The sequence below is a fragment of the Scyliorhinus torazame genome, chromosome 18 (assembly GCF_047496885.1).
Source record: "Scyliorhinus torazame isolate Kashiwa2021f chromosome 18, sScyTor2.1, whole genome shotgun sequence".
Taxonomy (NCBI): domain Eukaryota; kingdom Metazoa; phylum Chordata; class Chondrichthyes; order Carcharhiniformes; family Scyliorhinidae; genus Scyliorhinus; species Scyliorhinus torazame.
In genome coordinates this window covers 71,378,642-71,392,482 of record NC_092724.1, presented here as the reverse complement: position 1 = coordinate 71,392,482, position 13,841 = coordinate 71,378,642, and the positions used below count along the sequence as shown (strand labels likewise).

At 51.7% G+C, this 13,841-nt stretch overlaps 1 protein-coding gene across 2 annotated transcripts in view; it reads left to right on the top strand.

Moving 5' to 3' along the window:
- Positions 1 to 13,841, top strand: part of LOC140395293 (disintegrin and metalloproteinase domain-containing protein 10) — a 209,515-nt gene that overhangs the window by 149,880 nt on the left and 45,794 nt on the right. The window lies entirely within an intron of this gene.

Sequence of the window (13,841 nt, the reverse complement as noted above, 5' to 3'; positions counted from 1 at the left end):
TGGTCGGCAGACTGCTTGTGTAAGTGGTCACAATTAGGAGTTAATTTGTGATGGTGGTGGGAGCTTTACCCCATGAAAGACAATGGTTTGCACTGTGGTGCTGATGAACTCTTGTGTTAAGCATCATATATTTTGTGCCTCATAAGTCAGACGAACACACAAACATATGAATTAGGAGCAGCAGTAGGCCATTCGGCCCCTTGAGCCTACTCTGCTATTCTTTTTTTAGAATTTTTTTTTATTCTCCTCGTTTTTCACATTTTCTCCCAAATGTACACCCACCAACAATAAACAATAATCAGTAACAAATATGTCAATCCCCATATCAATAACAACGATCCCACCCTCCCACCAAACCCTAAACATTAGTCCACATGCTCACACAAACAAATGACAAAAAGGAATTGGGGATCACCCATAGTCGCCATGAACACACGCAGCCCCCCTCCCCCCAACCCTCCCATCCACCCGCCCCAACTAATGTTCAATGTTATCCAGTTCTTGAAAGTATATGGTGAATAATGCCCATGAATTGTAGAACCCCTCCATCCTTCCCCTCAGTTCAAACTTAACCTTCTCAAGAGTCAACAATTCCAACAGGTCCCCCCGCCACGCCAGGGCACAGGATGGACAGGTTGCTCTCCAACCTATCAGGATCCGCCTTTGGGCGATCAATGAGGCGAAGGCTACAACATCTGCCTCCGCACACGTTTCCAACCCTGGCTGGACTGACACCCCGAATATGGGGCGGGTTTCTCCCCTACCCGGCGGGACGGGGGGTCCCGGCAGGATGGAGTGGCGTGAACCACTCCGGTGTTGGGCCACCCCAAAGGTGCGGATTTCTCCGCACCTTTAGGGGCCAAGCCCTCACCTTTAGGGAATAGGCCCGCATAGGAGTGTTTGCCCTCCCGCAGGCTGGCGTGGAAGGCCTTTGGTGCCACGCCAGCTGGGGCCGAATGGACTCCGCCATTCGGCGGGGGCGGGAATCGTGCCGCGCCCATCGCAGGCCGGAGAATCGCCGGGGGGGGCCGCCGACTGGCGCGGCACGATTCCCGCCCCCGCCGAATCTCTGGTGCTGGAGAATTCGGCGGCCGGCGGGGGCGGGATTCACGCCGCCCCCCGGCGATTCTCCAAACCGGCGGGGGCGGCTCACCTTCGCCCTCGTGAGGTGTGCTCTGTATACCACCTTCAGCTGTATCAGCCCCAACCTCGCGCACGAGGTGGAGGCATTCACTCTCCGGAGCACCTCACACCAGAACCCCTCCTCCATATCATCTCCCAACTCATCCTCCCACTTTGCTTTGATCGCTTCCAGTGGTGCCTTCTCCTCTTCCAAAATAGCTCCATAAACCGCCGACACTACCCATTCTCCAGTCCCCCTGTCGTCAGCACCTCCTTCAACAATGTGGAGGATGGCTCCACCGGGAAGCTCTGTATCTCGTTTCTGGCAAAATCTTGAACCTGCATGTGTCGAAACATTTCCCCCTGCTCCAGCCCATACTTCGCTTCCAGCTCCTTCAATCCTGCAAACCGACCCCTAAGAAACAAATCTTTTAGTGTCTTAATCCCCTTCTCCTCCCATTTCCAAAAATTTCCGTCCCACTTCCCTGGCTCAAATCTATGGTTCCCCCGAATCGGCATTTCCCTTGACCCTAAACCCAACCCAAAGTGTTGGCGAAACTGCCTCCAAATTCTCAATGAAGCTATTATTACCGGACTCACCGAGTACTTCCCCGGGGCTATAGGGAGCAGCGCTGTTGCTAGTGCTTTCAATCCCGACCCTCTGCACAAACTCTCCTCCATTCTGACCCACTGAGAATCAACCCCTCTGACCCAGCTCCGCACCTTCTCCACATTCGCCGCCCAGTAGTAGTACAACAGGTTCGGGAGACCCAAACCCCCTGCCTGCTTTCCCCTCTGTAGCAGCACCTTTCTCACTCTGGCCACCTTCCCTCCCCATATGAACAAAGTAATCCTTCCCTCAATCTCCCTGAAAAAAGCCTTTGGCAGGAAAATCGGAAGGAACTGCAAAATTAATAGAAATCGCGGCAACACGTTCATTTTAACGGCTTGTACCCGACCCGCCAGTGACAGAGGAAGGCCGTCCCACCTTGCCAGATCGGCTTTCACTCTCCCCACCAAACTAGTGATGTTGTATCTGCGGAGCCCCCCCCCCCCCACTCCCGGGCAACCTGCACCCCCAGGTACCTAAAGTGAGTCCCTGCTCTCCGGAATGGCAGCCCCCCCACCCCTGCCCCCACCCCCGGCCGAGACACCACAAAATACTCAGCCTTGTCTCGATTTAGTTTGTACCCCGAGAAAGACCCAAACACTCGAAGCAGCTCCAATATTCCGCCTTTCGACACACTCGGTTCCGACACGTATAACAGCAAGTCATCGCCATATAAGGACACCCTATGCTCTACCTCCCCCCGGCACTATTCCTTTCCATACCCCCGAACCTCTTAATGCGATGGCCGACGGCACAATCGCGAGTGTAAACAGCAGGGGGGACATAGTCCCACGGTGGAGAGAAAGGTATCTCGAGCTGATGTTGTTTGTGCGGACACTCGCCCTCGGCTCCTTATATAGTAGCTTTACCCAGTTCACAAATCTTGGTCCAATCCCAAACCGCTCCAGAACTGCCATCAAGTACCCCCATTCTACCCGGTCAAATGCCTTCTCAGCGTCCAGTGCCACAACCACCTCTGTTTCCTTCCCCTCCGCCGCTGCCATAACAACATTCAATACCCTCCTAATGTTCGTAAAGAGCTGCCTCCCTCTCATGAACCCTGTCTGACCTTCACCTATTATCACCTTCGGGAGGCACTCCTCCAGCCTACCCGCCAGTATCTTCGCCAATACCTTTGCGTCCACATTCAGAAGCGATATGGGCCTATACGACCCATACTCCGTTGGATCCTTATCTTTTTTTAGCAACAGGGAAATCGATGCCTGCCCCAAAGCTTGTGGCAACACCCCCTTCCCTATCGCCTCTTCAAAAATTCCCACCATCAGGGGTGCCAGCTTATCCTTGAATTTTTTATAATATTCCACCGGAAACCCATCCGGTCCTGCCACCTTCCCCAATTGCATCCTTCCAATCGCATCTTTTATCTCCTGCTCCACTATCGCTCCTTCTAATGTAGCCCTGTCCCCCTCCCCTAACCTCGGGTACTCCAACCCATCTAGAAATTCCTGCATCTCCCGGTCTCCCCCAGGTGGCTCTGACCTGTACAACCTCTCATAAAACTCCTCAAAGACCTTGTTAATCAGATCTGGAGGCACCACCAACTTCCCTGCCTTATCCCTCACCTGAACAATTTCCCTTACCGCTGCCTCCCTCCAGAGCTGACCTGCTAACATACGCCCGGCCTTATCTCCATGTGAAAAATGAAAATCGCTTATTGTCACAAGTAGGCTTCAAATGAAGTTACTGTGAAAAGCCCCTAGTCGCCACATTCTGGCACCTGTTCGGGGAGGCTGTTACGGGAATTGAACCGTGCTGCTGGCCTGCCTTGGTCTGCTTTCAAAGCCAGCGATTTAGCCCTGTGCTAAACAGCCCCTGTCTGTAAAGTACACCCCGTGCTCGTCTCAGTTGGTGCACTGCCTTCCTGGTTGATAAGCCTTCGCTGCTGTTCAATAAGATCAGGGCCTTCTGATTGTACCTTCAACCCCACACTCCTGTCTATCGTCTGATAACCTTTCACTCCCTCGTTAATCAAGAATCTATATAACTCTGCCTTAAATATATTCAAAAACACTGCTTCCACTGCCTTTTTAAAAAATGTATGTTTTTATTGGTTTTTACTTTTACATTGCTGAGTAAAGATTTAAATAAAAAAGAAAAGAGATCAAAAGAGCCAAAGGCTCCACGTTGGGTGGGATTCTCCGGTCGCGTTCGCCCGGCGACCGCAGAATCCCACTCCAGGCCAATAGAATTTTCCATTGTCGGCCTCTCGCCCGTTCTTGCAGCAGGCGGGGAGGGAGAATCCAGTCCACAGTATAAAACAAAATGAAAATGGGGAAACCAAGTGATCTGGTGTAAATACACAGGAAATCTATATACAGATTTGAGGCCTGTTAGCATTAGGCCTTCAGTAATCAGTTATCACGACCGCTCTGCTTCACTATTTATATGCGGCCCCATGGTATTGAAACATACCAGGAGCTGGTATGAAGTCACCCAGGCTCTCTTGCTGTTGCCGTGGTTGCCCCCCTGGGTCCTCCCCCCTTTCGGTGCCCTTTGGTCCCTCTGCCCTGTTGTCTTCTCCCCTCCCTTCTCTGGTCCCTCCCTCCCCCTTCTCCCTTCTCTTCATCTTTTGCCCCCCCCCCTTTAACGGTCGTTGGTCACGAACAAGTCCTTGAACAGGTTGGTAAATAGTTTCTACATGTTGCGGAAGCCTTCCCCTGATCCTCTGATGTTGAGTTTTATCTTTTTCAAATTGAGGAATTCCGCTAAGTCGGACAGCCAGCCTGCGGCCTTGCATGGCGCTGTTGAACCCCAGCCAAGCAGGAGTTTCAGGCGGGCGATCAGGGAGGCAAAGGCTAGGGCGTCTGCCTCTCTCCCCGTAAAGAGTTCTGGCTGTTCCGATACCCTGATGACCACCACTATTGGGCATGGCTCCACCCTCACCCCCATAACCCTGGATAAGGCCTCGAACCAGTACCTGACAAGTCTGGAACATAGCCAGAACATGTGGGTGTGGTTGGCTGACCCACCTGGCACTGGTCACAAAAAGAACCTTCTGGCCAAGTGCACCCTGTGTACGACCTTTAGCTGCATTAGGTCAGCCCTGCACACGAGGAGGTGAAGTTCGCCCTATGCAGTGCTTTAATCCAGAATCCTTCCCCTATCTCCATACCTAGTGTAGTGATCACTGTATATGTAAATACATGATTAGTTAATGTGCAGTCAGTACAGTCAGATGATCACTAGTTGGCAACACTAACAGGGACTATATAAGAAGTTTCCCGCTCTTTCTTTAAGTTCTTAGTGTGTATTGAAATTAAATGAAATGAAAATCGCTTATTGTCACAAGTAGGCTAGAGGATAGAAGTGACCAGCTCAGAGTGTAGTGTAATATATTCATTGTTAATTTAATCTAATCTTAGTTAATTCTACTACTAGTCAAAGTATTAAAGTAAAAGAACTCACAAGTATATTATTTTGTTACTCAATAAATAATTTGTCATCAACTGGAAGACTTCGACTGTTTATCATCAAGTTAAACACAACTCGGCAAGACAAATGGGTAGCATATATATTACACCCTTATAATATAACACCTAGTTCTTCCTCCCACTTTTCCCTTGTCTCGTCCAGTGGTGACCATATCTCCTCCAGTATTCGTCCGTACATGTCAGCGCAGTTACCATCCCATAATTCACCCGTGGTTAGAAGCCTATCCAGTAGGGAGTGTCCTGGTAATTGGGGGAACGTTGCTGTCTCCTTGCGGAGGAAGCTCCTCAGTTGCATATCTTGCAACTCGTTCTCTTTTGGGTGCTGTAGTTTGTCCGGCAGTTCCCCCAGGGTCACTATCCTGCCATCTATGTATGGGCCCCCTACTATCAGTGCCCCCTCAACCTGTCTCCATCTGTTAAAAGAGGCACCCAAAGTCACCGGGGTGAATTTATGTTGTTTGCAATTTGGGGCCATGGTGGACATTGCTACCAGTCCATAGTGGTGCTTGAGTTGGTTCCACGCTTTAAGCGTGGCCACTACCACTGGGTTTTTTGAGTACTTGGCTGGGGGAATTGGGAGTGGGGCAGTGGCCAGTGCCCAGAGGGATGTCCCCGTATAGGAGCCCTCTTCTATTTTTACCAATTCCGTTCCCAGCTCCTTCACCCATCCCCGTACTCTCTCTGCAGTGGCTGCCCAGTGGTAGGGTTGGAAGTTCGGGTGGGCCTATGGTTTTCTGTCTTTGTAGGGCGTTCTTTCGGATCCTAGGATTCTTCTCCTTCCACCCCCCCCCCCACCCCCCCCCCCCCCCCCCCCCCCACACACACACACACACACACACAAACGCCGTGATTGATTTGTCTAACTTAGTGAGGAAGGTCTTGAGGATGAACATCAGGAGGGATTTGAATCAGAAGAAGAACCATGGCAACACATTAGCCTTGATCGTCTGCACTCTCCCCACCTGAGAATGGTCCGAATCCCATTAGGAGTTCCATTATTTCTCCCATTCTGGTCAGATGGTTTGAGACATAGTGGGCAGGTCATCCACATAGAGTGAGACTCTATGCTCTCTGTTTCCCCTCTGGATGCCACTCCATCCCTTCGCTGATCTGAGAGTGATAGCCAGTGCCTCAATTGCCAGGGTAAATAGCAGTGGGGATAAGGGGCATCCCTGCCTTGTGCCTCTGTGCAGCAGAATTATTCCGAGCTGGTGACATTTGTCTGTATGCCTGCCCTGTACAGTATTTTCACCCATGAAGTGAACCCTGGCCCAAACCCAAACCCTTCCAGTATCTCCATGAGGTACCTCCATTCGACTCTGTTGAAGGCCTTCTTTGCGTCCAGGGTGAAGATCACTTCTTGTGTGCCCCCCCGCTTCAGGGCATGATCACGCTCAGCAGGCATCTGATGTTCGCCATTAGTTGCCTGCCCTCAACAAAGCCCGTTTGATCCTCCGTGACTATCTCCGGTACATAACTCTGCAGTCACCTCGCCAAGGCCTTCGCTTGGACTTTGACATTAGTGTTTAGGAGTGAGATGGGTCTGTATGACCAGCACTCCGTTGGGTCTTTGTCTCTTTTAGGGATCAGAGATATCAGGGCCTGTGCCAGCATGGGTGGCAGGGCCCTTCTTGACAGTGAGTCGTTGAACATCTCCCTCAGGTGCAAGGCCAACGCTGTCGTAAATTTTTTATCAAAGGCCACCGGGAACCTGTCTGGACCCGGTGCCTACCCTGACTACATGGAATTGAAATTCTCCATTACTTCCTCCAGTTCTAGTAGTTCCACTACTTTTTGAGGAAGAGAGTTCCAGAGACTCGCGACCCTCCGAGAGAAAAAAAATCTCCTCATCTCCATCTTAAATGAGCGACCCCGGCCTCCAGACCCGTTGCACTATACGCCCCACACCGGCGGCGCCATACAAACCCACAATTTGTATGTATTTAAATCAAATTCATAGGCTGGAAGCCCAAAATTCCACCCCCCAAACCCCACCCCCATATGCTCCAGCCCTCTCAGCCGGGAGTCAAGCAGGTGTGATTTGGTGCAAGTATTTACAAGCAGGGCCCAGGCCCCATGGCTATTGAGGGGAAGCAAGAAGGTAAGCAAACTTTTGAATTGGAGGTGTATGCCTAGACCGCAGGGAGTAGGTGGTAAGTATGTGGACTCGGGGTGTCCCACTTGGGATTGGGGTGCCCTGGCTTAGACCCCCATTGTTGCATAAATTCATTTAAACCCACCCAATCCAAACCCCCTAGCTGCAACTTACAGGCTCCTGGCTGTTGAGATTGTTGACAGCTCACAGTATCCTGCAAATGTTTGTCAATACTGTTGCTGCGATTGACAGCTCTTCAGGGTTTCACATTCTCTTTTACACAGCAGGAAACTCCTTTCGATGTTGTAAGGAGCTGTCAATCATAGCAAGAGCGTTTAATCAACATTATGGTTAGCATCAAAGCAGGGTAATGGAGATGCAGTCAAGCATGAAGGTAAAGGTCAATAAACAATCCACCAAGGGCAGCACTGTGGCGCAGTGGTTAGCACTGCGGCCTTGTGGCGCCGACGTCCTAGATTCGATCCCGGCTCTGGGTCACTGTCCATGTGGAGTTTGCACGTTCTTCCTGTGTTGTCGTGGGTTTCACCCCCACAACCCAAAAGATGTGCAGGGTAGGTGTATTGGCCATGCTAAATTGCACATTAATTGGCAAAAAATGAATTGGGTATTCTAAAGTTATTTTAAAAAATAAACAATCCACCAAGCAGCTGTGTCTCACCCATAAAACTGATCATCATTGGGTAGTGGAAGGTTTTTCTCAGTGAAATTCAATGGGTGTTTTGCATTTCAAAGGCTGTCAGGGGATTGAAGCCCTATCAAGTGTCCTGGGTTTTCGAGGAAGCCTCTGATACTTGTAACAGCGGCTGCCTTAAAAACCATTGTCTGAGGCAGCAGGTGTTAGGGAAGGGTACGTGAAAATGCAGTGATCTTTCACTATACTGCCTGGACTTCTCTTCAGCTTTCAGGCGGTGTGAGTGACGGGGATCACTAATAATAATAATAATCTTTATTATTGTCACAAGTAGGCTTACATTAACACTGCAATGAAGTTACTGTGAAAATCCCCTAGTCACTACATTCCGGCGTCTGTTCGGGTATACTGAGGGAGAATTCAGAATGTCCAATTCACCTAACAGCACTTCTTTTTGGGACATGCGGGAGGAAACCAGAGCACCCGGAGGAAACCCACGCAGACACGGGGAGAACGTGCAGACTCCGCACAGACAGTGACCCAAGCCGGGAATCAAGTTGGGTCCCGGGCGCTGTGAAGCGACAGTGCTAATCACTGTGCTACTGGCCTCTGATGGTGCTACTGGTTCCAAATGGTGGTCTCTGATGGTGATCTCTGATGGGGGTTTCAGATGGCTGTTCTGATGGGGGTCTCTGATGGGGGTCTCTGATGGAGGTCTCTGATGGGGGACTCTGTTGGGGGTTTCAGATGGGCATCACTGATGGGGGTCTCTGTTGGGGGTCTCTGATGGGGGTCTCTGATGGAGGTCTCTGATGGGGGTCTCTGATGGAGGTCTCTGATGGGGGTCTCTGTTGGGGGTCTCTGATGGGGGTCTCTGTTGGGGGTCTCTGATGGGGGTCTCTGATGGAGGTCTCTGATGGGGGTCTCTGTTGGGGGTTTCAGATGGGCATCACTGATGGGGGTCTCTGATCGGGGTCTCTGTTGGGGGTCTCTGATGGGGGTCTCTGATGGGGGTCTCTGATGGGGGTCTCTGATGGGGGTCTCTGATGGGGGTGACTGATGGGGGTCTCTGATGGTGGTCTCTAATGGGAAGGGGTCTGATGGGGTGACTGATAGGGGTGACTGACGGGGGGTGACTGACGGAACTGACTGACGGGGGTGACTGATGGGGGGTGACTGATGGGGGGTGACTGATGGGGGGTGACTGACGGGGGTGACAGTTGGGGGTGACTGATGGGGGGTGACTGATGGGGGGTGACTAATGGGGGGTGACTGATGGGGGTGACTGATGGGGGGTGACTGATGGGGGGTGACTAATGGAGGTGACAGTTGGGGGGTGACTGATGGGGGGTGACTAATAGAGGTGACAGTTGGGGGGTGACTGATGGGGGGTGACTGATGGGGGGTGACTGAGGGGGGTGACTGATGGGAATGACAGTTGAGGTGACTGATGGGGGGTGACTGATGGGGGTGACTGATGGGGGTGACTGATGGGGGGTGACTGACAGAGCTACTGATGGGGGGTGACAGTTGGGGGTGACTGATGGGGGGTGACTGACGGGGGTGACTGACGGGGTGACTGATGGGGGTGACTGATGGGGGTGACTGATGGGGGTGACTGATGGCGGGTGACTGGCGGGTGACTGATGGGGGCGACTGATGGGGGTGACTGATGGGGTGACTGATGGGGGTGACTGATGGGGGTGACTGATGGGGGTGATTGATGGGGGTGACTGATGGGGGTGACTGATGGGGGTGACTGATGGGGGGTGACTGATGGGGGTGACTGATGGGGGTGACTGATGGGGGTGACTGATGGGGGTGACTATTGGGGGGTGACTGATGGGGGTGACTGATGGGGGTGACTGATGGGGGGTGACTGATGGGGGGTGACTGATGGGGGTGACTGATGGGGGTGACTGATGGGGGTGACTGATGGGGTGATTGATGGGGGTGATTGATGGGGTGACTGTGGGGGTGACTGATGGGGGGTGACTGATGGGGGTGACTGATGGGGGTGACTGATGGGGGTGACTGATGGGGGTGACTGATGGGGGTGATTGATGGGGGTGACTGATGGGGGTGACTGATGGGGGTGACTGATGGGGGTGACTATTGGGGGGTGACTGATGGGGGTGACTGATGGGGGTGACTGATGGGGGTGACTGATGGGGGGTGACTGATGGGGGTGACTGATGGGGGTGACTGATGGGGGTGACTGATGGGGTGATTGATGGGGGTGATTGATGGGGTGACTGTGGGGGTGACTGATGGGGGGGTGACTGATGGGGGTGACTGATGGGGGTGACTGATGGGGGTGACTGTGGGGGTGACTGATGGGGTGATTGATGGGGGGTGACTGATGGGGTGACTGTGGGGGTGACTGATGGGGGGTGACTGATGGGGGTGACTGTGGGGGTGACTGATGGGGTGATTGATGGGGGTGACTGATGGGGGTGACTGATGGGGGGTGACTGATGGGGGTGACTGATGGGGGTGACTGATGGGGGTGACTGATGGGGGTGACTGACGGGGGTGACTGACGGGGGTGACTGATGGGGGGGTGACTGATGGGGGGGTGACTGATGGGGGTGACTGATGGGGGTGACTGATGGGGGGTGACTGATGGGGGTGACTGATGGGGGTGACTGACGGGGGTGACTGACGGGGGTGACTGACGGGGGTGACTGACGGGGGTGACTGACGGGGGTGATTGACGGGGGTGACTGACGGGGGTGACTGACGGGGGTGACTGACGGGGGTGACTGATGTGGGTGACATTGAATACAGCGCGGGAGGAGAGAAAGCCGGGAGATTTAAAAAGCGCGGGAGATTTAAAAAGCGCGGGAGGAGAGAGAGCCGGGAGATTTAAAAAGCGCGGGAGATTTTAAAAGCGCGGGAGAGAGAGCCGGGAGATTTAAAAAGCGCGGGAGATTTTAAAAGCGCGGGAGGAGAGAGAGCCGGGAGATTTAAAAAGCGCGGGAGATTTTAAAAGCGCGGGAGGAGAGAAAGCCGGGAGATTTAAAAAGCGCGGGAGATTTTAAAAGCGCGGGAGGAGAGAGAGCCGGGAGATTTAAAAAGCGCGGGAGATTTAAAAAGCACGGGAGCTACGAGTCAGAGCGGAGATTTTAAAAGATCGCTGCCTAATTTCGGGAGCCGTTCGGAGGAGGAGTAGCAGTCTCTGTCAGGGAGAGAACCTGAGAACATCTAAGACACTCAGAAGGTAAGTCAGTGATTTTTACTCATTTTTACTTTTATACCTTTTTCAAATTGTGTGTGGCGGGGGAAAACAGGAAAGCTGTGACCTGAGTGGCTGGTTGGGAATCTACACTAAATTAAAAAAATTAAGCATTGGTAACTAATTAAACATAATTATTGAATTATAATTTAGAGGGGTATCTAAGCCAGAGATCGGAGAGTACTATATTTAGCTTTCGCATTTATATTAGAAATCTAGTGCTAGGAAACAGATAGTTAAAACAACTTTAAAAAAATATATATATTTTAAAAAATTTTAAACTTTAATTTTAATTAATTGACGCAACGTCAGTTAGAGGGATGCAGTGCTCTGACTGTGAGATGTGGCAGGAGGCTTCCAGCGTCCCAGATGGCTTCATCTGCAGAAAGTGCACCCAACTGGAGCTCCTCACAGACCGCATGGTTCGGTTGGAGCAGCAATTGGATGCACCTAGGAGCATTCAGGTGGTGGAAAGCGTCATAGATCGCAGTTATATAAATGTGGTCACACCCAAGGTGCAGGCAGAGAAATGGGTGACCACCAGAAAGGGCAGGCAGTCAGTGCAGGAATCCCCTGTGGTTGTCCCCCTCTCGAACAGGTATACCCCTTTGGATACTGTCGGGGGGGATGGCCTATCAGGGGAAAACAGCAGCAGCCAGAGCAGTGGCACCACGGCTGGCTCTGATGTTCAGGAGGGAGGGTCAAAGCGCAGAAGAGCAATAGTAACAGGGGACTCTATAGTCAGGGGCACAGATAGGCGCTTCTGTGGACGTGAAAGAGACTCCAGGATGTTGCCTCCCTGGTGCCAGGGTCCAGGATGTCTCCGAACGGGTAGAGAGCATCCTGAAGGGGGAGGGCAAACAGGCAGAGGTCGTTGTACATATTGGTACTAACGACATAGGCAGGAAGGGGCATGAGGTCCTGCAGCAGGAGTTCAGGGAGCTAGGCAGAAAGTTAAAAGACAGGATCTCTAGGGTTGTAATCTCTGGATTACTCCCTGTGCCACGTGCCAGTGAGGCTAGAAATAGGAAGATAGAGCAGCTAAACACGTGGCTAAACAGCTGGTGTAGGAGGGAGGGTTTCCGTTATCTGGACCACTGGGAGCTCTTCCGGGGCAGGTGTGACCTATATAAGAAGGACGGGTTGCATCTAAACTGGAGAGGCATAAATATCCTGGCCGTGAGGTTTGCTAGTGTCACATGGGAGGGATTAAACTAGTATGGCAGGGGGGTGGGCACGGGAGCAATAGGTCAGCAGGTGAGAGCATTGAGGGAGAACTAGGGAATAGGGACTGTGGGGCTCTGAGGCAGAGCAGACAGGGAGAAGTTGCTGAACACAGCGGGTCTGGAGGCCTGAAGTGCATATGTTTTAATGCAAGAAGTATTACGGGTAAGGCAGATGAACTTAGAGCTTGGATTAGTACTTGGAACTATGATGTTGTTGCCATTACAGAGACCTGGTTGAGGGAAGGGCAGGATTGGCAGCTAAACGTTCCAGGATTTAGATGTTTCAGGTGGGATAGAGGGGGATGTAAAAGGGGTGGCGGAGTTGCGCTACTGGTTAGGGAGAATATCACAGCTGTACTGCGAGAGGACACCTCAGAGGGCAGTGAGGCTATATGGGTAGAGATCAGGAATAAGAAGGGTGCAGTCACAATGTTGGGGGTTTACTACAGGCCTCCCAACAGCCAGCGGGAGATAGGGGAGCAGATAGGTAGACAGATTTTGGAAAAGAGTAAAAACAACAGGGTTGTGGTGATGGGAGACTTCAAATTCCCCAGTATTGACTGGGACTCACTTAGTGCCAGGGGCTTAGACGGGGCGGAGTTTGTAAGGAGCATCCAGGAGGGCTTCTTAAAACAATATGTGGACAGTCCAAACTAGGGAAGGGGCGGTACTGGACCTGGTATTGGGGAATGAGCCCGGCCAGGTGGTAGATGTTTCAGTAGGGGAGCATTTCGGGAACAGTGACCACAATTCAGTAAGTTTTAAAGTGCTGGTGGACAAGGATAAGAGTGGTCCTAGGATGAATGTGCTAAATTGGGGGAAGGCTAATTATAACAATATTAGGCGGGAACTGAAGAACATAGATTGGGGGCGGATGTTTGAGGGCAAATCAACATCTGACATGTGGGAGGCTTTCAAGTGTCAGTTGAAAGGAATTCAGGACCGGCATGTTCCTGTGAGGAAGAAGGATAAATACGGCAATTTTCGGGAACCTTGGATAACGAGAGATATTGTAGGCCTCGCCAAAAAGAAAAAGGAGGCATTTGTCAGGGCTAAAAGGCTGGGAACAGACGACGCCTGTGTGGAATATAAGGAAAGTAGGAAGGAACTTAAGCAAGGAGTCAGGAGGGCTAGAAGGGGTCACGAAAAGTCATTGGCAAATAGGGTTAAGGAAAATCCTAAGGCTTTTTACACGTACATAAAAAGCAAGAGGGTAGCCCGGGAAAGGGTTGGCCCACTGAAGGATAGGCAAGGGAACCTATGTGTGGAGCCAGAGGAAATGGGCGAGGTACTAAATGAATACTTTGCATTAGTATTCACCAAAGAGAAGAAATTGGTAAATGTTGAGTCTGGAGAAGGGTGTGTAGATAGCCTGGGTCACATTGAGATCCAAAAAGACGATGTGTTGGGTGTCTTAAAAAATATTAAGGTAGATAAGTCCCCAGG